Raw genomic sequence first — 27,708 nt, 5'->3', positions numbered from 1 at the left:
AGTACTATATATTGTAATGTCTGTTGTAATTGGAATGCAACTCTGTTACAGACATGTGTCATTAAACAAATAAGTAAATAAATAATTAAATAAATAAATATATAAACAAACATGGTTCATGGTGTGGATTACTGTAGTCACGTCCTAGTTCGTGAACCATTTGCACCGGCTGGGTGGCCTAGTTAGTGGTCATGAGAGTCGGGATACTAGTTGCTATGGAATGGGAGTGATCATCTCGGACATGTTCTGAGTCATGCTCCTCTTTATGCTTCTACAGCTAGCACTATATAATCCACCGGTGGTCTCTAAGCCGTTAGAGGAGAGAACCTCATTTCGACTATGTGCAAGTAGGGTAGCATTCTGCTTCATGAATTTACCGAGCTCAGAACATTTTAAGCAAGCCTCAGACCTATGGGAGTAAAGGAGTCCCACTCCCATTTGACAGGCGATGGACTCCTTGGAAGCAATTTGGCGAACGAAATGGAATTCAATGGGGAGCTATCAATATTAATGGGGCTTATGGAAGAAAGAAGGTAGAACTGGCTGAGTCAGCAAAGACGATTCATCTGGATGTGCTAAATAACGAGGAAGAGATGGAAGATTATAAAGTGTACTTGACGGGTGTTAGAAAGGGAAGGGCAGAGTATAGGGTAGGGGTGTTTATCAGGAATACCATTGCACGCAACAAAGTTCTGTGTTTTTGCTAGTGGCTGTACGTCGCACCGACACAGATAGGTCTTATGGCGACGATGGGATAGGAAAGGCCTAGGAGTTGGAAGGAAACGGCTGTTGCCTTAATTAAGGTACAGCCCCAGCATTTGCCTGGTGTGAAAATGGGAAAACACCGAAAACCATCTTTAGGGCTGCTGACAGTGGGATTCGAACGCACTATCTCCCGGATACAAGCTCATAGCCACGCGCTCCTAACAGTACGGCCAACGCGCCCGGTACAAATTTCTGTTAGGCATGTAAATGAGCGAATGTTGTGGGTAGATTTAGCAGTAGGAGGAATTAGGACGAGAATCGTCTCATTGTATTCACCATATGATCAAGGATAGGATAGTGCTAATGGGCGATTTCAATGCGAGAGTTGGAAATAAAACTGAAGGATACGAAAGGGTGATTAGTAAATGTGGGGAAGATACGGAAGCTAATTGGAATGGTAGGCGTTTGCTGGACTTCTGCGCTGGTATGGGTTTTGCAGTTACGAATACATTCTTCAAGCATAAGGCTATTCACCGCTACACATGAGAGGCTAGGGGTACCAGGTCCATAATAGACCATATCTTAAGCGACATCGAATTCAGGAAGTCTGTTAGGAATGAACGGCTTTTTCGGAGATATTTCGATGATACAGGTAGTGATCTGATAAGCAGATCTGATCTGTAGTGAGCTAAGTATCTCTAGGCATAGGATAGAGAAAGTGAAAACTGTCTGCAAACGAATAAGGGTAGAAAATCTCCAGGACGCGCAAATTAGACAGAAGTACATGGATATGATTAGTGAGAAGTTTCTAACATTAGACAGTAAGCAGGTTCAGGATGCTGTAGTAGAAACCGCAAGGGAATGCCTAGGAACAACTGTGTGTAAGGAGGGAAAAAGTGAACATCTTGGAGGAAAGACGAAGTGAGAGCAGTTAGTAAACCTAAAAAGGAGACTTATCAGAAATGGCTCCAAACAAGGGGCGATGCAAACAGGAAATTGTACGTAGATGGAAGAAACAGAGCGAAACAAACAGTTGTTGACTCCAAAAAGAAGTCATGGGAAGATTTTCGTAACAACCTGGAAAGGCTAGGTCAAGCAGTAAGGAAACCTTTCTGAACAGTTATAAAGAATCTTAGGAAGGGGGGGGGGGGAAAGTAAATGAACAGTGTTTTGCGTAATTCATGTGATCTCATAATAGATCCCAGGAAATCACTGGAGGGGTGGAGGGAATATTTGAACATCTTCTCAATGTAAACGGAAATCATCGTCGTGGTGTTGCGAATAGCCAAGCTCAAGGGAAGGAGGAAAGTGATATTGGTGAAATTACGCTTGAGGAAGTCGAAGGGATGGTAAATAAATTCCATTGTCATAAAGCAGCAGGAATAAATGAAATTAGACCTCAAATGGTGAAGTATAGTGGGAAGGCAGGGATGAAATGGCTTCATAAAGTAGTAAAATTAGCATGGAGGGTAAGGTACCTTCAAATTGGACAAAAGCAGTAATTGCACCTATCTCTAAGCAAGGGAACAGGGAGGATTACAACAACTATCGAGGTATCTCATTGATTAATACACCAGGCAAAGTTTTCTATGGCGTCTTGGAAGGGGGGTGCGATCATTGGTTGAGAAGAAGTTGGGTGAAAACCAGTGTGGTTTCAGACCAGAGAGGGGCTGTCAAGATCAGATTTTCAGTATACGCCAGGTAACTGAAAAATGCTACGAGTGGAATAGACAGTTGTATTTATGTTTTGTAAATCCAAAGAAGTAATAGGCCGGGGTTTCGAGGGAAAAAGTGTTTGCCATACTGGGGGACTATGGAATTAAGTGAAGATTAATAAAATCAATCAAAGGCATTTATGTTGACAATTGGGATTCAGTGATAGTTGATGGTAGAATGAGTTCTTGGTTCAGAATTCTTACAGGGGTTAGGCAAGGCGGGAATCTTTCACCTTTGCTGTTCGTAGTTTACATGGATCATCTGCTGAGAGGCATAAAGTGGCAGGGAGGGATTGAGTTAGGTGGAAATGTAGTAAGCAGTCTGGCGTATGCTCACGACTTGGTCTTAATGGCAGATAATGCCGAAAGCCTGCAGTCTAATATCTTGGGACTTGAAAATATGTGCAATGAGTATGGTATGAAAATTACCATTTCGAAGACTAAATTGATGTCCTCAGGTAATAAATTCAACAGAATTGAATGTGAGATTGGTGATACAAAGCTTGAACAGGTAGATAATTTCAAGTATATATGTTATGTGTTCTCCCAGAATGGTAACATAGTAAGTGAGATTGAATCAAGGTTGAGTTAAGCTAATGCAGTGAGCTCGCAGTTGCGTTCAACGTTGTTCCGTAAGAAGGAAGTCAGCTCCCATACGTCACTATCATTACATCGGTCTGTCTTCAGAGCAACTTTGCTTTTCGGGAGCGATAGCTGGGTGGACTCAGGATATCTTTTTCATAAGTTAGAAGTAACGGACCTGAAAGTAGCGAGAATATTTGCTGGTACAAACATTTGGGAACAATGGCAGGAGGGTACCCGGAATGAGGATATAAAGACTAAGTTAGGAGTGAACTCGATGGATTAAGCTGTACGCATAAACCGGCTTTGTTGGTGGGGTCATATGAGGTGAATGGAGGAGGATAGGTTACCTAGGACAATAATGAACTCTGTTATGGATGGTAAGAGAAGTAGATGGAGACCAAGGTTTCGATGGTTAGACTCAGTGTCTAACGATTTAAATATAAGATGTATGGAACTAAATGAGGCCACGGCAGTGGTTACAAATAGAGGATTGTGGCGACGTTTAGTAAATTCACAAGGGGCATGCAGACTGAACGGTGAAAGGCATAACGTTCTATAATGAAAATATGTGTACAAATAAATAAATAAATAAATAAATAAATAAATAAATAAATAAATAAATAAATAAATAAATAAATAAATAAATAAATAAATAAATAAATAAATAAATAAATAAATAAATAAATAAATAAATAAATAAATAAATAAATAAATAAATTCATGAAGACAACATGTAATTCACTGCAAATCCCCATGCGAAGAACGGGTGCAAATGCTAGTAAAGCATAAAGTGTATGTACCTCAGTATCAAAGTACAGGGTGTTTACAAATGAATATCGGAGTTTTAACGCCTTATAATATTGAATACGTTAAACTTACAGTTATACATTATATGTCAAATGAAAGAGCAACTCAAACAGTTTTGTTTGTTGGCACCAGTGCGCATGTACGTGCAATGGTTTCGCCGCAATCCGCTAGACAGCGGTAGTAGCAAAGATGGCGACTAGTGAACAGAAAGCTTTTTGTGTTTTACAGTTTGCAAAGACAGAATCTGTAGTTACTGTGCAACGTGCGTTCCGCATTAAGTTCGGTTGTGATCCTCCAAGTGATAATAACATTCGCAGATGGTATCATAAGTTTGAAGACACCGGTTGCCTTTGTAAAGGGAAGAGCAAGGGACGACCCAGATTAAGTGAAGAGACTGTTGAGCGAGTGAGAGAGTCATTCACTCGTAGCCCAAAGAAATCAGTCCGGAAGGCTAGTCGTGAATTACAACTTCCTGCGTCGACCATTTGGAAAGTTGTAAGAAAACGCTTACAGCTACGTCCTTACCGTTTACAGTTATTACAGGCTCTAAAGCCGGCAGACCACAGATTACGTGCCAACTTCGTAAACGACATGTTGTTACATGATTATGAGTTAATGAATCGTGTTGTTTTCAGTGATGAATCGGTCTTTCACCTTAGTGGACATGTAAACACTCATAATGCGCGCATCTGGGGCTCAGAAAATCCTCACGAGTTGGTACAAATGCAACGAGATTCCCCTAAAGTGAATGTTTTTTGTGCCGTATCCCGGCGAAAGGTTTATGGGCCTTTCATTTATGGTGAACATACTGTAAATGGTACTTCTTACCTCGATACACTAGAGCAATGGCTCTTCCCTCAGTTGGAAGAAAATGAGCCAGAGAACTTAATTTTCCATCAAGATGGTGCGCCACCTCACTGGCATAACGATGTACTACTACCGCTGTCTAGCGGATTGCGGCGAAACCATTGCACGTACATGCGCACTGGTGCCAACAAACAAAACTGTTTGAGTTGCTCTTTCATTTGACATATAATGTATAACTGTAAGTTTAACGTATTCAATATTATAAGGGGTTAAAACTCCGATATTCATTTGTAAACACCCTGTACTATGATTATCACGGTATGCGAGAAAACTGCCCATCGTCAATAGCAAACCGTGATTAAGAGCAACAGGTCAATAGAACCAGCCATCTTACTCGTAATGTTCTTCCGGATTCAAATGTTGCAAGTAACATAATGCTATTTTATTCGAGGTCTGCTTACCAAAGGACTAAAAATGAATACAAAACTATAAAAACACTCCGTTCAGTCATGCCGTTGTTTGAAAATGAGAATCGAACTGTGACCAAGGAGAAAGGCCGCTGGACTCGTATCGTTACAAAAACTGCATTGTATCAATGTCCACTATTGACTATATTAAAGTTGTTTTTATAAAAGAAGGACTGATCTTGATTCTGTACAAATCTTCCATTTAGAGTGTGACAATATCACTCATATTTATCACAATCGTCATTCAATTGTATGTACTACGGAACTATCACAATTACTATTTAAATTTGAATTACATATAATTTAAAATTCGGAATGAGGAAATGAACAGATTTGAAATATGATAATGAGCTAGTCATTCATTCTGCTTTGATGATTAGCAATTTCCAATTAATCGTAGGCTAAGTACAGTAGTTTGACCTCCTGATTCATCACCTGTCACATGCAAGTATGAAGCTTTGTTCCAGCGTTAGTAACCACTAGGACTGTGTCCCAAATTATGTGTCTATATGAAGTTTTGCTACAGAAATAACGTAAATAGAATTCATAAAATCTCATCCGGGTGTATTGAACATTAACTATGGTGAGACTTAGAAGCTCTCCCTTTTGGAGGCACCTAGTGCTGACGTTCGTTATGTTGAGTGTGATTCACTCTTGGTCATTGTTATACTTAATTCCCGGTTAATACTAGGACACTGGGAATGAGAATGTAGAGTCACATAGTATACCATAAGTAATATAAACTATCTTCATGGCACTACAGCCCTTGGCGTACCAAGCGACAGCTGCTCAGATCGAAGGGCTGCAGAATACGAGGTGTCGTGTGGTCAGCACGACGAATCTTCTCGGCCGTTATGCCATAGTATACCATAGAAATCACAATCAACATAATAATACTGCTATTATAAATACACTACTGACTGAAAATATCAGAAATCCCAAATATGAAACACAAGCAGAAGTATGTTTTCATAAGTACCGTACCTAATATCTCACAGTCGTAGATGAATCATTTGTTTCGCCATAAAGTACTGTAGCATTCTAACAGTTTCAAGTGACTGTTGATTTCGCTATTATAGTCATGAGATCTCCAATGTTTTCGTGGAATCCCAGCCACAAGGACGTTACTTTACATTCCGTAAATACCACATGAATCGGTCGGGATTTTAACCTTTGCCACCTTAATGAGAAGCCACCAACGTTGTAACTCGGACTGAGCAAGTAGATTCTTGTATTATAAATGTATTTCTTATAACCTTCCTCTTATCGAAGAACTCAATGAGTTGTATTACGGTAGATGGTTATGCAGTTTCGTTTGTGATGCCACAATACCAACCACCATTAAAGCAGAGAAATAATGAATAAATCCCTCCCATAAGGTTGGCGTCAGGAAGGGTCCGTGGCCGTAAAACTCTGCCAAATCTTTACAAAGTTCTAAACGCAAGAAATCCGGAAAAGGACACGAAGAAGTGGAAGAAGAGGACGCTGTCACTTTTGTGATGGATGATATTTCACAGGGCGCAAATAACTTTATATAAAAATAACTGGCCTTATGTCACACTAATTGCTTTTAAGATTTTAGGAGATGCCGAGGTGCCAGATTTCTTCCCTTATGATTACTTTCACCTGCTATTATATCAGCCAACACGAGGCTGGCGTACTTGAACAATCATCGTACTGAGCTGAGCATGAACCCACAAGCTCAGGCTGAGAACGCATGTACTGAACAATCTGAGCTACTCGGTCCGATTTTGTTGTAAAACTGCAATGAAACAACCTCGCATTTCCTTTCACGTAGCTAATGACGTTAAATCACACACTTCATACCGCTGCATAAGCATTCCAGCTCTGTAAAATAAAATATGATGAAATTAGACTAATCAGGGAAGAGTACTTCCGAGGTTTCAGACCTGGAGATCTTAATCGGCTGGATGTTTTCTCAGAACTATGTTACCAAGTACGTCTAATTCGAAAATCAGGAGTAAGTTTGATCATTATTGCTACACTAATAATTGTATGTTTTTAACGTAACTTCTTTTCATGAACTACAGATCAGCATGAAATTACATCATGGAAAACCGATCGGTTAATTTTAATCTGTCAGAATACTGTACCCGACTGGTACATGAACACAGTACTCCACGAATGTAGGAACTTCTATTCATTACTTCGGAGCGCTCAGGTACAAAGGATGGATCGCCAATGAAACAGTTCAGGTAGCCAAAATAAGTTCACACAGCCTGAGGTAGGGCATGCAACCACGTGGGATAAGGAGAGCCAGTGAGATCAGTGCATGAAGGAAGAACCCTTCAAATAGCTTAATATAGTTTGGAATCCCCAAATGAGAGAAAACAGTGACAATAGTACCAACTTCGAAACACCATTCGGACAGAAGAAATTCAATATGTCTGTATCAAGACGTTGGGAATTAAAATAGAAGGTCAAGGTGGATAATCATGGATTATCGAAGCTATTAATGAGTTAACTTGCTATAACTTAGGATATTATAGAAGTAGGCCAACGTAACGTGTATCAGGATGTAAGCCAACCGACATCCGCTGTGGGTGAAGGGTGGTTCCCAATAAGTAGCGGGGGTAGCGCCACCCAGCACATTTATAAAGTATGAAACTGTACGATTAGATTCCAAACACAAGTGGGCAACTATTCCTTGCTATTCAAAAGCTACGCATTAAGGGCCCCGGCACATTTTTCCGACGACAGACAGAGGAGCAACCCTTATTAATGAGCCCACCCATAACGCATTTGGTCACGTGTCCCGAGGACGTTCTTGCCCTATTCCTCAGTTGAAGAAGTGAATTAGTGAGTTACTTGTGTCACCCAGTCGAGCTTGTGATTGAGAGTCGGTACGCAATTGTATACTTATTTCGGTTTCCGAAAATACTTCATCTGAGTTATTACATACCGTTTTATTAAAGCGCTGAAATTGTTCTTTTCAGTGCAGATAAGACTTGAGGTCCACGGACAAGAAATTATCCGTCATATTGAGACGTTAATCGGATTCAATTAATTGGCGTACGGGAGAGGTACAGGAAAAACTCTTAATATAGTAAGCGACGGTATAAATACAGCAATTTGGTGATGATGATGATGATGATGATGATGATGATGATGCTTGTTGTTTAAATGGGCCTAACATCTAGGTCATCTGCCCCTGATATAGGGATTTGATCTCATTTCAACGTTCAATTAGGGAGACTATCCGTTCGTCTCATTAGTTCCCTACTTAATGCATTTTAGACAAGTTAGACTTATTTTTTGTATTATTGTTATTATGTGCACGGAGACATCGATGTGAGCCTACCACCGAACCCAGGACTGTCATGTTCAAACTGTTCTCCGTAAGTCGTTTCATCCAAAGATATGCAGATAACGGAAGCAGTGACTCTTACATTGGGATATGTGTTTAGAAGGAGAGTAGTACGGGTGGACCAATGATGGAGTAATAGTGGAGATAATGTTAGGGTCGTAAGTTTTCTGCCTTGCTTTCGTGAGAATATTTGTGTTAACCATAGATATGTGAAACGGCGTGGAGCCTTTGAGATGAATAATGTGATAAATATTGAGATGAATATAAAATACTGCTTTTACCAGTGGAATGATAATAATGATGATGTAATAATAATGATGGAAGGGAACGGGCGAGTGTTTTGAGCATTGGGTCAGGTAGTCCTTATTGTTCTCCGCCAGAGCTGAAGTCTTTAGCCCCAGAATGGGAGGAGTGTATTTGGAGACAGACCATCCGGAGAGATGAGAAATAAAGTGGAACGCGCCTCTTTCTGATCTCACTGTTCCGCGGGAGACAGGGTAGCAACAGATATTAAGTATCCTCAAAACGGTTCAATAACATTTCAAGTCTTCTTATTGATGAGAGCCCATTAATTAGATTGCAGCGACCTAGCCTGACCTAGAGTCAGAAACAGTCAGTTACGTAGGATGATCTTCGCCATCTACGAGTACAAGAGTCCGCATCTGATCTAGAGGCAGGTATTATATATTTTCTTTTAGGAATTGTTCCCTTCCCCGGAAATGTATTCTTTCAGGGACGTCTGCCATATGTTTAGTGTTGTTCATATTTGATTGTGCTGTACTGTGTCACGGGTTCTGGTCCCACTTTGTTCAGCCGTGACTTAATACACGGGCTGATTAGTGTTTTTTTTTTATTTTTATGGTTATCCTTTCCTGTGTGTTACGTCAGATTTTGATTTTCGAGTGTTATTGTCACTCAAATGGTAGTTCAAATGTGATAGTGTTTTGATCCCGGTAAAGGAATTAACTTTAAATATCGACGAATTTTCATTAAGCAATAATAATAATAATTGTACCGGGCGGTACACCTCTACACCGTTTATTTAAAAGTTGCGCCAGTTGAAACTCCTCTTCTGGAGGAAGGTTGAACTTTATCTATTCTATTAATTCTCTACTTTCTCAGAAGATGTCACCACGTGGAAAATTTTGAGTTTTTGAACTGTGTCACTTTTGATGTGTTTTTGTTTAGCTTGAAGTAAGAAGTGTGAACTTTCTCTTCTAGAGGACACTACTGAAGATCAACAATAGTGCAACCTAGTGCGGAGTCAAAGAACTATTTTGTTGAAGAAATTTTTATTTCAAATGTTTGTTCTTTGCTAAATTTCTTTCTGTTATTGTTTAAGTTGGCTGTATACCCCTCTCTTTCCCCTTGTTTTGCATGTAGCCAATCCCGAATTTCTTAAATTAATTTCTATCCAATCAGATGTATCTTCCCCCAACTTGAATCGATTGCGGGGTCCTATCCAATAAAAACATTGTGGGCGGGTGTTTTCATTCCCCTAACGCCTAGAAACTTCCGCGAGAGTATATAAACTGCTGATTTTAGGGTCTCCGGGCCACTTCTGTTCCATCTTTCAGTGTATTAAGTACATAGCAGGAGGCGGGAAGCGCCTCTTTCTTCTTCAGCCGTTCAACACCAGGTAATGGCCTATTAATAACTTCTTTTCTTGCTAGGTTGGCAGTTTAACACTCGCGGCGGGTTCGAAGCATTTCCATCATGTAACCTTTTCCTAAAATGTAATTACTCTTTTCATCTTTTTCTTGTAAAGCTACATATTGGGATAGAGAGTGCTACCCTCTCGAGCTCCCACTCACATTTGTTTTGAGGTGAACTTATTTTCTCAAACTATTCTTCGTTTATGTAATGTAAAGTGTTCTTCTCTAAGTCACCTCTGTAGTATGGGATTAGCCCTTGCGTTAGTGGCCCAGAGCCAGATTAGGTTTTAAAAACAAAGTGTATTAGGAGTGCAAGTTCGCCTCCTCTCAAATTGTTATTTTAGAGGTCATGTAATCAACCTTCTTTTCATGTAATAGACCTCAGTAGGTTGGGTATTTTACCCCTGTGAATACGTCCTTAGAGGACAGCTTGAAGGTAGAGTTTGGTGTGGCCTTGTGATAGGCTTACAATTTTGAGAGCGGATCGCTCTTTGAAATTTGTTTCTGTATGCCTCGTGCAGGCTTTATGTGTAATGTTTGGAGCCAGTGCTCCTGGGCATGAATGGGGTTTTCTGCCCCTTGGCTAAAATTTTTTTTGGAGTAAGGCGGGGCTGATTGCCCAAGAGTTATGAAGTAAGGGCACTGAGCCCGAATCCAGTAATATTGTACCTACATTTTTGCTACTCTGTACTTGTTATGATTGTTATCTCTTGTTTTTGAAAAGAAAATATAACCTAGTTAAATTTTAAATTAATTTTACATTGCACGTTAAATTTGTAGCTTGAAACCCATTCACACCCGCACCTTCTTTCACCTCTACCTACCACGGATATCTCCGTAACAAGTGGTAGCAGAGCGTGGTTGAATGGGTCTCAATTTAGCCCCTTTTGACGGCTAAACATTGCTTTAATTCGAACTCTAACAATTTTCTCAGTTGCTGGAATTTTTTGAGTTTTTTTTAAATTGTTCTGTCATCATGTCCGGCCCTCGCGATGTTCTCCTCCTTAACTATTTGCGCAAAGAGGAGTTGATATACGAGTTAACTATCAGAAACGTTCAATCTGGAGGCACGGTTGCAATAGACACTAACAAGCTTAGAGAGTCCCTTGATTTGCCCATTTCCATCCCCAATTTGGGAGAGAAAGAAATTGACGACTCTCTTTCCACGATCACGGAGAATATTACTGGGCTAGCTTCCGTAGTTAGTTTTTTTGATGAAAATGATCCGTCTCCTAACCAAATTAAGCGTGTGCAAGGCAGATTATATCACTTTTCAAATAGAGTTAATGATCTGTTGTCTCTGAAGGTGAATGACGTTCAGAGGAAGCAAGCTAATACGCTCCTTGAAACTATCTCTGAATTGTCTAGTAAAGTCACTCAATTGTTAACTGGGGAAGTTCCTCCCAAATCTGATCAGCCCACCATAGTGAATGTAAGTAGTGAGGAAGAACCTGCTAAGGGAGAAGGCAATAGGATAACCGTTGCTGCTCAAACTATCTCTGCCCCATTGGACAACGAGTCTGAACGCCGCACATCGTTGAACAATGTACGTGCTGAATTAACTTCCTTGCCATTGAAACCTTTACCTACTATGTCGCCCGGGTTTAGCAGCTTGCCTCATCCATTGGCAATGTTGCTCAGAGGTATATCCAAGTTTTCCGTTAATACCACCAGTGACGTAATTTCATTTTTAAGATTTCTAGTGGAATTTCAGGATCATGCCCTTGTGTTTTCTCTTTCCCCATGTCAAATTTTGCAAATTATCTATCCTTATGCTATTGGGGTTCTCTCAGATAAAATAGTAAGAGCCATAGCTGAACAGTCATCTATCGAAGATTTCCATGCACATCTGCTTGCAAATTTGATTCCTGCCCGCGCGAGGTCATCTCTTATTCAGAAATACTATTATCGGGTACAGCGCTTGGATGAAAACCTGGCAGACTTCATCCAAGATATTAAGTTTTATACTAGGGTGTTTGCTCTCCACTTCCCTGAGGATCAGATCGTGCAAGCTATTATCGAAGGGATTTCACCACCCTACAGGTCATATTTGTGTTTCGCGGCGTGCCCGCAAACCTTCTCTGAACTGGAAGCATTAGCCGTCTCTGCGGAAGGAGTTAGGTATGCCGATTCCTTGCGTGTGGCAAAAGAACCCCCGCCTTCTTTTAGTAATACTCGGCTTCCACCTCGCCGATCAGTCACCCCTCGTAAATGTTATGCTTGCGGGTCGCCTGACCATCTGCGCAATAAGTGTCCTCTGATCAAGTCTAGTAGGGCAAATAATGGAGCTGGTTCATCACAAGGCTGTTTTAAGTGTGGGGCCTTCTCACATATCGCCAAAAATTGCCCAAACTCAAATAGCACCCCCTCCTGCTCAACTTCTGGTGCCAATTCCACCTATGCCAATAATAAAAAGTGACTAGTGGCATCGGTTGAGTCGACTAATCCATCTTCCCGAGACTCAGCCCCTAGTAAACAGGTTGTAAATGCAGAGAACAATCAGCCTTCAAATTCATCTTTTGAATGCCCTAAAGAATGTCTTAGGATTGCGGCGGATACCCCCGCACCTGTTCCTTTTCTTAAGATTGAGTTAAATAACGAGCCTATAACAGCTCTTTTAGATTCAGGCAGTGTTTGTTCGATTATTTCGGCTGAATGGTATTCTAAATTGAAATCTGTTTGTAAACTACCTGACCATGTCTCAGCTCTTATTCAATATGTTTCGGCTAATTCATCGCCATTAGAAATTCTAGGTTCCGTACTGGTCAAAATTCGTATTTTTAAATTTACATGGAAGATCAAATTGTTTGTGGCCAAGCGTTTGTCTTGCCCCATCATATTGGGAGCGGACTTCATTTCTCACACTGGTCTTGTGCTCGATCTCCAGAGTAGGTCGTGCACATTCAAATTTGCGTCCAATTGTAGAATTCCCTTGTTAAAGTGTAATTCTGTATCATGTTCATCTATTTCGCCTACCCAGGATGAGATGTTGTTAGACCTTAGACATCTACCTGAGGAGCAGGCTGATAGTATTCGGAAACTGTGTCAGTCGTTTCCCGAGGTGTTCTCTGATACTCTTGGTGTTACTGACCTTATTGAACACAAAATTGAGGTCACGGATTCGATTCCTGTCCGTTTTCCACCGTATAGGCTATCTCCACCTACAGACGTGTGCAAATTATTAGAATAAATGATAAATCTAACAGTAATTCACTTTTAAAGTATAATTATAATAATTTATCAATATACAATGACCTCTTTAGTACTTTGTGTGCATTCCCTTGTTTTTTAATAACCATTTGGATCTTCTTTGACATGATTGACACAAGGTCCTTGCACATTTTCTGAATTTCTTCATCTCGATGCCATATATCTATGATGTTTTCAATGAGACCAATTCTGGTTATTGTTCTTTTCCTCAGTCTTGACTTCACAGTTCCCCATAAATTTTCAATTGGGTTGCAGTCTAGGCTATTATCAGGCCAAGGCAATGTCTTTATACTGTTTTCCTTCGAAGAATTTCTTAACAGACTTGGCCTTATGGCATGGTGCTCCGTCATGCATAAAAATGCAATCTCCATCAGGAAACTAATCCCTGATCTGAGGCAGCAGGCGGGTTCGAAGCACCTTCTTGTACTGATCCTGCTCCATCGTGCCCTCAACAATGTATAATCTGCCACATCCATGAACTAACATGCAACTCCATACCATCACTGAAGTTGGATGTTTAACTTTCTGTGTGGTACAGTTTGATGAAAACGCCTCATGAGGGGTCGTTCTCACATATTGGCTGCTTTCCTCGGACACAGAAAATATGGACTCATCAGAAAAGATTACCTGCAAGATATTAAGCACTTATTGGAATGGCTTTTTCAACAGAATGTTTTGAAAATATAAGAAAATAAATCAGTAGAGCTCTGACTGAATTTTTGAAAAATCCACTTAACCCATGAGGATGAAGTTACTTCTTAGCAAACAGTAAATTATGGGATATATCATGTTGCTTACCTTTTCCCAATTGTCCTTAAGCTCGTTATGCATTGGTTTTGAACATTCCAGTCGTTTCTTAGCCATGGTAGGTGTTATTTTGGCTTTATTTCTCGGCTTTCTTGCAAGAAGTCCTGCAGCACAAAGTCTGCTTCTGACAAGTGATGGAGATATTTCAACTCCATAGTTCTTTATTTGATTGCTCAAGTCCTTACTGGTGCTTCTTCGATTCATCTTAGCCATTTGAATCAATTTTCGTTGCATATGGGGGCTCATTATCGGTTTTCGACCACATTTCCCCTTACGTTTGACTGCACGGTTTTCCCCTGATTTCAATGCAGAGCTGATTCACTAACCGATACTTGCGAAAGATTCAATTTCCTAGCAATATCTTGTTGGGAATATCTACCTTCCTTTAATAAACATTCAGTCAATGCCAATTTATGGGGAGAAAGATCTGTTTTATTAACCATAACTTCACTTTTGCAAAAAGATACAACTTCAGTTCACCACTTCAAAAACTCACTAGCAAACAAATCCAAAACCCAACTTTATCCCAAACTTGGATTATACAGACATATATAAACAATATAAAATACTTCTAGGCTTCAATTCTGGCATAGGAACTCAACACTCAACTAGAAAAAGCTATGGAAACCACATTCAACAATTGCCACAACACCAGCTGATTCGTTATACAGTGTTAGAAACCTCTACAGAGAGGGAAATAATTGTCCCTCAGATATCCCAAAGGGCCATCAGTGGACTTCATGAACCAAAGAATACATAAACAGGTTGAAACATACTTTTACATTCATATGTATAGAGGTTTTTGTACTAAATGAGGGAAGAAACACAAAATTCATGCATTATTCTAATAATTTGCACACGTCTGTAAAATGAAGGCTCTGAAAGAAATCATCGATCAGATGTTGAAGGATGGTATTATTAGGCCCTCTAAGTCAGCGTATTCTTCGCCTATTTTTCTAGTCCCGAAACCCCAAGGAGGCTTCAGGCCTGTCATTGATAACAGGGCTCTCAATCGGAAGGTGGTGTTGCAATCTGTGCCCCTTCCCGACCTTCATTCTTGCTTTTCATGGTTTCGTAAGGCCAAGTTCTTCACCATCTTGGACTTGAATCAGGCCTATAATCAAATTCCCCTTGCCGAAGAGTCTAAACATCTTACAGCGTTTGCCACGGACTGGAACTTATACGAATACAACCGCGTGCCTTTCGGGCTCCCCACGGGGGCAGCTGTGCTCACTAGGCTACTAGATAGGGTCTTTTCCGACATCAAATTTGAGTACTTATATCACTACTTGGATGATGTCGTCGTATTTTCCGAGACTTTTGAAGAACATCTAGATCATCTGCGAGAAGTTCTGAATCGCCTTCGTAAGGCTGGGTTAACTGTCAAGTTGTCCAAGGTTGCCTTTGCTAAGCCCTCTATGTCATTCCTAGGGCATATTGTGTCACCCGATGGGGTAGCTGTCGATCATTCTAGAACACAGGCCATCCGTGATTTTAAACCTCCTAAGGACATCAAAGGTATCGCTAGATTCATTGGTATGGTGAATTTCTTCAGGAAGTTTATTCCTAACTTCGCTAATAGAGCGGCGCCCTTAAACCTTCTTCGTAGGAAAGGCATCAAATTCGAGTGGGGACCTTCTCAACAAGCCGCTTTCGAAGATCTTAAATTAGCTCTCTGTAATGCCCCTGTACTTGCTATGCCTGATTTCTCGAAGAAATTCATCGTCCAAACGGATGCGTCGTCGTCAGCTGTAGCTGCAGTCCTTCTTCAAGAGACTGAACTAGGGAGGCGACCCATCGCCTATGCGTCTAGGACATTGTCGGCTCAAGAAGCCAAGTATTCCATCTATGAGCTCGAAGGTTTGGCAGTTTTATTTGCCTTAGAAAAGTTCCGTCTCTATCTGGAACACGTTAAATTCGACCTGGAGACAGATAATCAAGCCTTAAGCTGGGTCTTAGGTAGGCCGCGTCGTACTGGTCGTATAGCCCGTTGGGCCATCCGTATTTCTGCCTTCCAATTCGATGTACGACATATCAGAGGTACTGAAAATGTTGTTGCTGATGGACTCAGCCGTATGTTTTCTAACGACGTCGAGACCCATGAACCTGTCGACAGTTCATCACCTTCCGAGTCCATACTATCTGAGGTTAATGCCATCCTAACAGATGCTCCCATGCTCTTTAGGGATATCGAGAAATACCAACGTGAAGATCCGACGCTGGGTCCGATAATGGAAACCCTTTCTTCTGGGGAACATGTCGTCCCTTATGTTCTGAGGAATGGTGTTTTATGTTGCCCATCGAGGCATGATAAGATGATGAAGGTTGTCGTGCCAGCGGTTCTTGTGCCTATGATCTTCAAGTATTATCATGAGACCCCATTAGGAGGGCATCTTGGAATCTTTAAAACCCGTGAAAAAATTCGTGAAATGTTCATATGGAAAGGTATGGACGGTGAAATTCGGGAACTTGTAAAAGCTTGTAAATCTTGTTTGATCAGTAAACCCACCATGTCCACTAAAGTAGGCCTTTTGTCTTCTCATCAAGCGTCGCGCCCCATGGAACGCCTGTATATTGATTATGTGGGACCCTTCCCCCAGTCAAAGGGTAATGCCAACAAGTTCATCTTTGTGTGTGTAGATGGTTTTACAAGATTTTCCTGGTTATTTCCGACTAAGCTGGCTACCGCTCAGTCAACCATTACTTGCTTAAATTCTATTTTCGCTTCTTTTGGTCCGTGCCAATACATTGTATCTGATAATGCTAAGGCTTTTACATCTAATTTATTTCGTAAATTCTGTTTTGACTTGTCCATCTCTCATGTAACTACTTCCGCTTATTACCCTCAACCATCTCTGGCTGAACGGGTTAACCGTAATCTCAGGTCCGCACTTATTGCCTATCATCATGAAGATCATTCTAGGTGGGACACGTCCCTGCATTGGTTAGCTTTTGCTTTGAATTCGGCGGTCCATGAATCACACAAAATTACTCCAGCTTCTTTGATGTTCAAGTTTGTTCCCAACTCGCCGCTCTCTAACCTCTGGTCTTTGAATGACATTCTACCCGAGACAATAGATCCGGATAACATTAAAGACTTTGGAAGAAGGCTAAAGCCAATCTTAAAGTGTCTCATGAAAAGGTTAGGGAAAGGTATGATCGTGGACGGAGACCCACCACTTTGAAGGTAGGTGACCAGGTTATGGTCAAAAATTTTGTTCCCGCGGGCAAGCTTGCCCCCAGATTTCATGGGCCTTGTATCATTCTCGATTTTCTTACGCCGGTTACCTTATTGCTAAGTAATCCAGCCACCGAGAGGATATTTAGAGTTCACCTGTCCCAGGTGAAACCGGTGTAATTTCTGTGTTAACTTGCTTCATATTATTTTGAAAGGATATGAAGGTTATATTTTTTTGAGTTTCACTTTTAAGGCATTCTGCCCCTTCTGTAAAATTTTGGTTTTAGATGTAAGCCTTGTGTAAAACCTGCCCCGACCCGTTAAACTGCCATCCTGTTCTTGCCACGGCCATTACCACGCTCCCGTCTCCTGCTCCACCTTACACTGTGGCTTCATAATAGTAAATGCCATGGATATCTACACGCCGCTGGCCCCTCAACCTCTCCACAAGCCTGTACCCTCAAAGAAGATGATAGTCCAACACAATTCTGCCGCCTAGCTTTAATGTTTCAGCGCCCCCGCAGCCGCGCAGCGCCGTGCAGCGACTGGGGAGGGGGATGGGCCCCCTCCTCTCCAGCGAGGACGACATGTGAACGGCGAGCCGGAGCTCTCCTCCCGGCCAAGGCTGATGTGCGGCGCACGACCTGCTACATGCCCGCAGCCTGTATCTGTTCACCGCGGGCGCGGCGTACTTCAACACCTCTGCTCCCCTCATAGTGCGGGCGAGCGGTATCTCAGGGTACTTGAGGGGTCCGAGCGGCCTCCGTTGGACGCAAGCTGCAACGGCCGGTCTGGCCATCCGACTCAATCTACATCAACTACATGGACAGTCACCATAAGCAATAACTACACTTGGGAATTCAACAACAATATTTGGTGGACATTGCAAAATTTTTCTTCACCTTTAAGTATTAAAAGTTTATCTTCAGAAATTCAAATTCTACAAACATAAAGACTTTCATTCACCTGCAACAACAACATTTTGAAACTGAATTAAGAAATCTTGTAAATGCTTCTGCTATCTATCTTCGTATCAACATCATTACTTGGACTTTGTTTCAAACTGATTTCATGTGTCACCCCTGGAGGAACTTTTGGGGGGGGGGGGGAGATCTGTACCGGGCGGTACACCTCTACACCGTTTATTTAAAAGTTGCGCCAGTTGAAACTCCTCTTCTGGAGGAAGGTTGAACTTTATCTATTCTATTAATTCTCTACTTTCTCAGAAGATGTCACCACGTGGAAAATTTTGAGTTTTTGAACTGTGTCACTTTTGATGTGTTTTTGTTTAGCTTGAAGTAAGAAGTGTGAACTTTCTCTTCTAGAGGACACTACTGAAGATCAACAATAGTGCAACCTAGTGCGGAGTCAAAGAACTATTTTGTTGAAGAAATTTTTATTTCAAATGTTTGTTCTTTGCTAAATTTCTTTCTGTTATTGTTTAAGTTGGCTGTATACCCCTCTCTTTCCCCTTGTTTTGCATGTAGCCAATCCCGAATTTCTTAAATTAATTTCTATCCAATCAGATGTATCTTCCCCCAACTTGAATCGATTGCGGGGTCCTATCCAATAAAAACATTGTGGGCGGGTGTTTTCATTCCCCTAACGCCTAGAAACTTCCGCGAGAGTATATAAACTGCTGATTTTAGGGTCTCCGGGCCACTTCTGTTCCATCTTTCAGTGTATTAAGTACATAGCAGGAGGCGGGAAGCGCCTCTTTCTTCTTCAGCCGTTCAACACCAGGTAATGGCCTATTAATAACTTCTTTTCTTGCTAGGTTGGCAGTTTAACACTCGCGGCGGGTTCGAAGCATTTCCATCATGTAACCTTTTCCTAAAATGTAATTACTCTTTTCATCTTTTTCTTGTAAAGCTACATATTGGGATAGAGAGTGCTACCCTCTCGAGCTCCCACTCACATTTGTTTTCAGGTGAACTTATTTTCTCAAACTATTCTTCGTTTATGTAATGTAAAGTGTTCTTCTCTAAGTCACCTCTGTAGTATGGGATTAGCCCTTGCGTTAGTGGCCCAGAGCCAGATTAGGTTTTAAAAACAAAGTGTATTAGGAGTGCAAGTTCGCCTCCTCTCAAATTGTTATTTTAGAGGTCATGTAATCAACCTTCTTTTCATGTAATAGACCTCAGTAGGTTGGGTATTTTACCCCTGTGAATACGTCCTTAGAGGACAGCTTGAAGGTAGAGTTTGGTGTGGCCTTGTGATAGGCTTACAATTTTGAGAGCGGATCGCTCTTTGAAATTTGTTTCTGTATGCCTCGTGCAGGCTTTATGTGTAATGTTTGGAGCCAGTGCTCCTGGGCATGAATGGGGTTTTCTGCCCCTTGGCTAAAATTTTTTTTGGAGTAAGGCGGGGCTGATTGCCCAAGAGTTATGAAGTAAGGGCACTGAGCCCGAATCCAGTAATATTGTACCTACATTTTTGCTACTCTGTACTTGTTATGATTGTTATCTCTTGTTTTTGAAAAGAAAATATAACCTAGTTAAATTTTAAATTAATTTTACATTGCACGTTAAATTTGTAGCTTGAAACCCATTCACACCCGCACCTTCTTTCACCTCTACCTACCACGGATATCTCCGTAACAATAATAATAATAATAATAATAATAATAACGTATTTGAGGACTTTCAAACACCACCGGGCTGAGCCAGGATCGAACCTGCCAAGTTGGAGTCACAAGGCCTGAGCCTCAACCGTCTGAGCCACTCAGCTCAGCTTTCATTACGTCATCAGTGCAAAGAATCATAGAACCGTATGCCTCGCATGATCAAAGGGGGAATTAGCTATTCCGCAAACTCCATGTATACCCACATATTAAAATGTAATTAATTGACCACGAAAATTGAAATTTTCGACGGAAAGCGTGGCTACATTTCGGAGCCCAGAGCTCAATGTTAACATGTTATTTAGGGTTTGCTGATTAATTTTGGTATTTTGTTTCTTGTTCGTATTGCCTAAATTTTAATAAATTGTCTTTTAACAGATAGATGTCCCTTCATTCAAAGTAAATGGTAACTGAGCATCCCTTCCTTTGCCCTTATTGAAATTAGTTAGATGAACATGTGCCCATAAGGACTGAAAGCGCCCTGACTCGAAGCTATCTGGCATCTCATGGGCAAGCAGGGTTGCAACAATTATATTGTTACGAATAAAACTCCATCTCTTTCATTACTCTAATTTATGTCAACATGACCCAATAAATGCACACACTCACACACACATATACATACACCTAATTCTAATTAGCTATGACTGGCCACACTTACTAATTACTGTATATTTACAAACTGCTCTTCCTTATGGCGCAGAAGGCGGTCCAGTCCGTTGCTCGACCTGGGGAGGCTCAACCCTTACTTTCACTTCCCCAAGTTCAGTCACCTCATACAACAGCTGTGTGTAGACCGTTCGATCTGAACATAAGGCGACGGGTCACCCAACACACGACGACTGTTCGTAGGTTTGACTTCACAGACAGTCCAGTAATTCACAGAATCACATGCAGCGAACAACAAAACAGCTCAACAGTATTCAACAGCAGGACGATACTCACAACAGCGAACATTAACACAGGTCCATTTATCTTCGCCCTCAAGATAGCGGGCTTCCTCGCTGACTCACGGTGATCCTCGGTCCACAGAAAAGCACAAGCACACAGTACTCTCAGGTAGCATACGTCTTCCGTTCCGTCGACTCCAGTCCACCTACTCACTGGATTCTCCGACACCACAACAACAGTTTCTCGTTCTGATCTCGGTGGGACACTAGTGACAGTCGAAACCTCTGTCGCCCTCACCCCAGCCGCCGAACTCCAACTCACTGAGTGTCACACTGACTCCACCACGGAGCCCAACTCTGACTGACTGTGCGCCGCTAGCTTCTACTTAACTCGGGCGATGTGAGCCCAAATTTTCGCGAGGTGGCTAGAGACAGAGCATTCTCGTTGAATCTCCAAGAAACTCACAGGTAAGCCAGCCGACGAGAACAGTATACGGAAAACCGGCCCCAACCTACAAACCGACTGGGAGATCCCAGATCGTCTGAGTCACTATCCCCTTTCTAAAAGTTACGAAAGGGGCTACCACGAGGCTGGCACGTAACAGTATGTTTCTAATGGTAAAGTTATTTACATGAACTACCGAGCTACTTGATGTTGCACGATGGAAAAACTGTTTTAATTTCACCACCATGCTGCTGGTTCCGTAATTATACGTTATTTTGCTGCGGACTATCCTTTTGGCTTGATCGGTAAGCTGCCAGATGATTTTCTGTAAAGTCATGAAGTTTCTGGTGCTTACACTAAGAAACTAATAATAATAATGGCGTATGGCCTCCGGAGAGGCCTGGTGCGGGTCTTTTTCTCGTAGACTGCTTATTAGGTGACCTGCATGTCTGTGAAGATGAGGGCCCTACCTAGGATGATTCCTAATGCTGAATACGCCACACATACGCAGCCCCCGAGCCATTGGAATTAACCAATTAAGGTTAAAATCCCCGACCCGGTCGGGAATCTAACCCGGGACCCTCTGAACCGAATTCCAGTACGCTGACCGTTCAGCCAACGAGTCGGACACTAAGAAACTGATATTTCGAATTTGCTAGCTATAATGGGTGTTTGGGAGATAAATGCAAATAAATTTACGGAAGGTAGAATTGCATGTCCGCAGTCCGTAATACAGAGTATATATATATATATATATCTTTAATAGCAATTGTTTGTCCGAGAGAGGAGCTAGAGTAGTGTGAGGTGTTTGTGAGGTAAGTTAGCCCCGCGGCTTATGCTACTCGCCGTACCATGCTGGGTGGTCTCAGGATATTTTATTCGTAAACTGTAAGTAGCTGACGTGAAGATGGAGAAAATGATTGCTTTTTCTAAACAGGTTGGAAAAATTGCAGGATGGTACTTGGAATGACGAGGTGAAGGCTAAGATAGGAATCAATATGACGATGGTTGGAGCTGTGTATATAAACTGTCTTCGTCGGGGGTGGGATCATGTGGGGTGAGTGGAGGACAAAATTGTTCCTGGGTATGGAGGTTAAGAGAAGGAAATGGACATAAAACATAGTGGTTATACTCGGATATTACTGACTTAAAGATAAGAAGTATAAACTGAACGGAACCAACGAACTAAAAATAACTGATTTATAGAAATGACCAAGGGCAAATATCGATTTGCAAATAGAGGATTTAGGAGGCACACAGTTAATGCATAGTGTCCAGCAGATTGAACGCTGAAAGGCATGAGTGAATAATGAGGTTGCCTTCACATATGCATGATTGTACCTCTGTATAAAATTACTTTTTAATCCCTGGTTTATTAGTCTATAAAAATCACCTGGTAGCTCATCGATCAAGCAAAAAATAGTCCCCAGTAGGATGTGTGAAGCTAACATAGCAGACAGTACACATAATTGTTTATGGCTAGTTTTTTCATTGACAAATCAAGGATATTCTGCAGGGTGGCATTAGGTTACGAACATGAAAGTACTTCGACGGGAATGGTTCAACATCATCCACTTACTTAATTTGAAACACTGTCGGAGCAAACGAACAAAGGTCATTGATGTCCATAACCAAGAAGGAAGTTCGAGCAGTGTCCCTGGCTCTTCCATGCTAACGTGTATTAGCGGAGTTTATACCGCATTTCAGCAAGACACATTATCGTCCAGCGGACTGTCATTTCAAATAAATACCAGCAGCTTAATTTGTATTGCTATTTAAGAGTTAATTAAATTACAATCATGTTGTAACGACAAATCACACAAATACGGATTTAAATTCATAGATGTTCTTATGAAGTATGCTTATTAATTATGCAGTGTAGCAATACTAAATTCAGGGTGGAAATATAAGCACCATACCCTATTCCGGAACCTGTATCATGATACGTTGTCAAGTAAACCGATAATCCTACACCTTAGAGATAATATAAGAGTCATCATTTACTTGTTACTTTTATGAGTAACTGGCGCCCATTAACTACTACACTGACTGAACATCTATTTAACGTATATCAGTCAAGTTAATAGTGGTGATAAGAAGGTTACATTACATGTAGTACATTAGTCATGACGAACTTCATATAAATTAGGGCAGAGTTGTTGATCATATTTATCCACTACAGTATTCTCAAAAAATTAGTTTCTTCTCTTGCACACAACAAAGTTCCACCCGGCAGAGGTGTCAACAAGTTCATGGGGTTAAAAACAATTGTCTCCTGAACTCATGTTAATCAGTGTACGACACATACTGAGTAGCTAACTCGGTCGATCTTTAGAATGACTTTTTTCTCTAGTGTACTTTAATACAACAGGTGAGGAGATATCCAATAATGTTGAGAACGTATGATATCTACGGAAAAGAAATAGTAGTGTTGTTGATTCTACGGTTCACTAGCTACGTCTGTGTTCTTCAGAGAATCCGAGGTGACAGAAATGTTGACCTGAAGGAGTTTCTTACGTGCCGGTAATCTATCGATTCGAGGCTGGCGAATTTGAACACTTTCAAATACGAGCGGACTGAACTTGGATCGAATCATCAATCTTAGGCTCAGAAAGCCAGTGCTGAACCTACCTAGCTGCTATGATGTGAACATATGCACCTTTGTTCTAACACTAGTCGATAGGAAATAATATTTCGTCATATTGTAACTTTGGTACATACTATCTCTGAGAAGTCATTGAGATATGGCGTCTCAAAAATAGAAAAAAATGGGATTGAAATTGAGAATCTCACTGCTGTTGTCGAAACTCAAGCAACTAAATACGATCTCCCGTTCGTCTTTCACTTTCTGCAGGTCCTAAAGAAGTTGCGAAATACAAAAAATAAAACAATGTTCATGTAAAATGATCTGGGCTTAGCAATGGATATTCCTTAATAACCTACGAGTTATCCTCAAGCACTAGGGTGATGGTAGCATATTACGAAGCTCTGCAGTTACCTACTGGGTAGGTAGGTGATCTCTTTTCGGATGGTAGACCTCCGTCTCTACGAGACGATTTGCAATTCAGGAAAAAGTGTGAGCCGGGGGAATTCCCGTCCATGGGAGAGTATAGATAGATAGTGTATAGAGTATAGATTTATGGACACAAGAAGATATCGAGAATGATCTGTGTACTTGCATTATATCGTCGCTTCACCGGTAAAAGGTTGTAATCCACAAAGCTCTTCCTATCGATTATTCTCCTTAAGACTGGTCACGCCTCCCAGCCACATATAGTTATACAGTCCATCAGAACAAATTTTGTTGTGTTCATTTTCCTATGCCCATGTGTAAAGGAAAATTAACCCTACTGTACCGTACTATACGAATGTATGCTTGCATTACGTATTTACGCACTCCTATTGTATAATGCATGTTAGGTTCATTTTCGGTTACTCGTCGGCATAGGAAAACGAACACAACGGACATTGTTCTGATGGGCTGCATATCCATACGTGGCTGGGAGGCGTGAGCAGTCTTAAGGAGAATAATGGATAGGAAGAGCTTTGTGGATTACAACCTTTTACCGGTGAAGCGACGATATGATAAAAGAATGTTCTGGATTTCTCTCATCTAAAACGTTTGTGAAAAAAGGATTTGAGTCTAGAATCCTTTCCTACCTTTTTTAAAATGCGTTATACAAGAAAAGTAGTATAATAATGAATCAGTCTAGTGATTATACAGGTATGTGTGCTCACACCTAACACGCTACATACATTTTCACGGTAAGACTAGTACTTTTACTAAGCCAAACTCCATACATCATACACAGTTAAAACAATAGCACTTAGACAAGGGATGGGTTTACAAAATGTACAAAATGACAGCATGAGTTGGATATACGATATGTTATATTTAAATAATAGGTCATGCCTTATTTCACCACTTTGCAGATATCTCTTCCTTGCTTTATTATTATTATTATTATTATTATTATTATTATTATTATTATTATTATTATTATTATTATTATTATTATTATTATCATCAGTAGTAATAGTTGTACTAGTAGTAGTAATAGTATAAACGATTTGCATATATCTGTTTTATGCATTAATTATGTTCTGTTTATGGGAGAGAATTTCAAAATATAAGAACAGAATGACTTAATTTTGTAGTACATCATATACAGTACTTTGCGTTTACGGTTTTGCAACGTCATTATTTTGTCTTGCTTCGTGGACTTCGTATTTTCTCGTTTCGTATTGTTGCACGTAATGGCACCATGGAATCATAACATATCTCCCTTATAGCCGGGTAAGTAGCCTGCATATCGTACACAAGTCTGCTTCAGAAACTCTCACCTTCCATGAACACCAGCGGTAGGTTTATGAATGCAGCCATTAACCTGGTTCGAAAGTTCTAGCATCAATCTTTCTCAGCCGAAGTTGCAGTGCGCTTTTGTTGTAATATTACTATTTTCATTCAAGCGTCGACAAGCGTCCAAAACTTGTCAACATAGATTAGTTAAGCTATATATTTTTAACTGTCTTCTCGGCTTCGAGTGACAAATGTATTTATAGCTAGCTTACCCGACTGCTTTGTTCAGCACTGATACAAAGCTTGATAAATACGCCCTTTACATATATATGCGTATAGAGAACAGTGCAGTGAAATGTATTCGTGACTTATGATTTGACTATTACAACTTGCTCCTAAATCCTGACGATTATTTCCATGAAATGAAAAAGACATGCAGGTATGAAACATCATGAAAACATCATAGCAGTAGTTCAAAGAGGTGAGTGGATGATATTAGTGGAACAAATTTCATCATTGATTCACGGAAAATGTTAACTTGTCACTAACTTCTTGTTAAGACACTCTCCGTTATGAATTAAATTAAAATTAGAAAAATATATTGTCAAATAAAGTTTACTTGTTCCGTCCCTCGGGAGAGAGTGCCATTCTGAAAATGTACTTTACCAGTCCATGGGGATATTTGGGCATATCTGAAATATAATTTACTATTCAGCTTTCACACCAGAAGGCAAAACTGAATCTTGCTTAATTATAAATACATCTGTACCACGTGAAATGGATAAAAAGTAAAAATTACTTTATCATATAATTACAGGAATTATTCTAATTACTGTAATATTACCGATATCAAAAGGTGAAAAATGAGAATATTTTCTGAAAATAAATTGTGAAAATTGTGAGTAAACTCTAACGATTATATTAAATAATAATATTAAAGAAAAAGTAAATGGTAGTAACTATATAATGAATAAGTACTTATGACAGACAAGTCGTAAATATAGTAATGTATTGTACTTACAGCTTATTCATACAAGAGATGGATTATGATAACATGGGAAAACACATCTCCATAAAGTCTCAATGCATTTTCCTTCGTAGTTTGCTCTGTAGGATATTCTTTCTCTTCTGACATTCCAATATTAAGGGATTTATGAGAAGTAACATAGCTCTATTCACACGTGCAATGCGCATGTTAAAATTATATTTTCCTACGACAACGCGGAGCAATAACGCAGCTGAATAAATTAGTGAGAGATTGAGGATGATTTCCGAATTTATTGTTCTGTACAGTTAAGAGTCCGAAGCTGTGCGAAATTCTTCGTGGTTCCCCGGTCACATATTGTATTCCTGATCACTTGCGTGGTGTTCTGACGTTAATGATACCTCCCTTAACATCTGCTCTACCGAAAAGAGTAAAATGGTTCCTTAGCTTTTCCTGTTTCCCATCCTGAAGTGACATGCGTGACATGCCCCACGGGACTGAAACTAAAAATACAATTTTTCGTAATCTCGTGCGTTATAATCCGTCGTACGATAAATAGGTACGTGGCATAAAGGAAGGGAAATAACATATTCTTAAACGTTCGTTTAACAGTCTTTTGGCAGACCTAATGTCAACGAAAATATTTGAGAATGATCTTCCTATAAATACCAACTCTATGTGATTACCATGACATGATTGTAAATAAAGGGTACAGATCTCTGCACATGGTTATGAGGATATTTAGGCGTTGTAGTAAGGATGTAAAGGAGAAGGATATAAGTCTCTCATAAGACCCCAACTAGAGTATGGTTCCAGTGTATGGGACCTTCACCAGGATTACTTGATTGATGAACTGGAAAAAATCGAAACAATAGCATCTTGATTTGTTCTGGGTGATTTCCGACAAAAGAGTAGTGTTACAAGAATGTTGCAAAGTTTGGGCTAGGAAGACTTGGGAGAAAGGAGACGAGCTGCTCGACTAAGTGGTATGTTCCGAGATGTCAGTGGAGAGATGGCGAGGAATGACATCATTCGGCGAATAAGTTTGAGTGGTGTCTTTAAAAGTAGGAAATATCCCAATATGAAGATAAAGTTGGAATTCAAGAGGAAAAATTGGGGCAAATATCCGTTTATAGGAAGGGGAGTTGGGGTCTGGAATAACTTACCGATAGCGATGTTCAGTAGGTTTCCCATTTCTGTG

This window comes from Anabrus simplex, chromosome 2, assembly GCF_040414725.1.
Source record: "Anabrus simplex isolate iqAnaSimp1 chromosome 2, ASM4041472v1, whole genome shotgun sequence".
Taxonomy (NCBI): Eukaryota; Metazoa; Arthropoda; class Insecta; order Orthoptera; family Tettigoniidae; genus Anabrus; species Anabrus simplex.
This window is presented reverse-complemented; position numbering follows the sequence as displayed.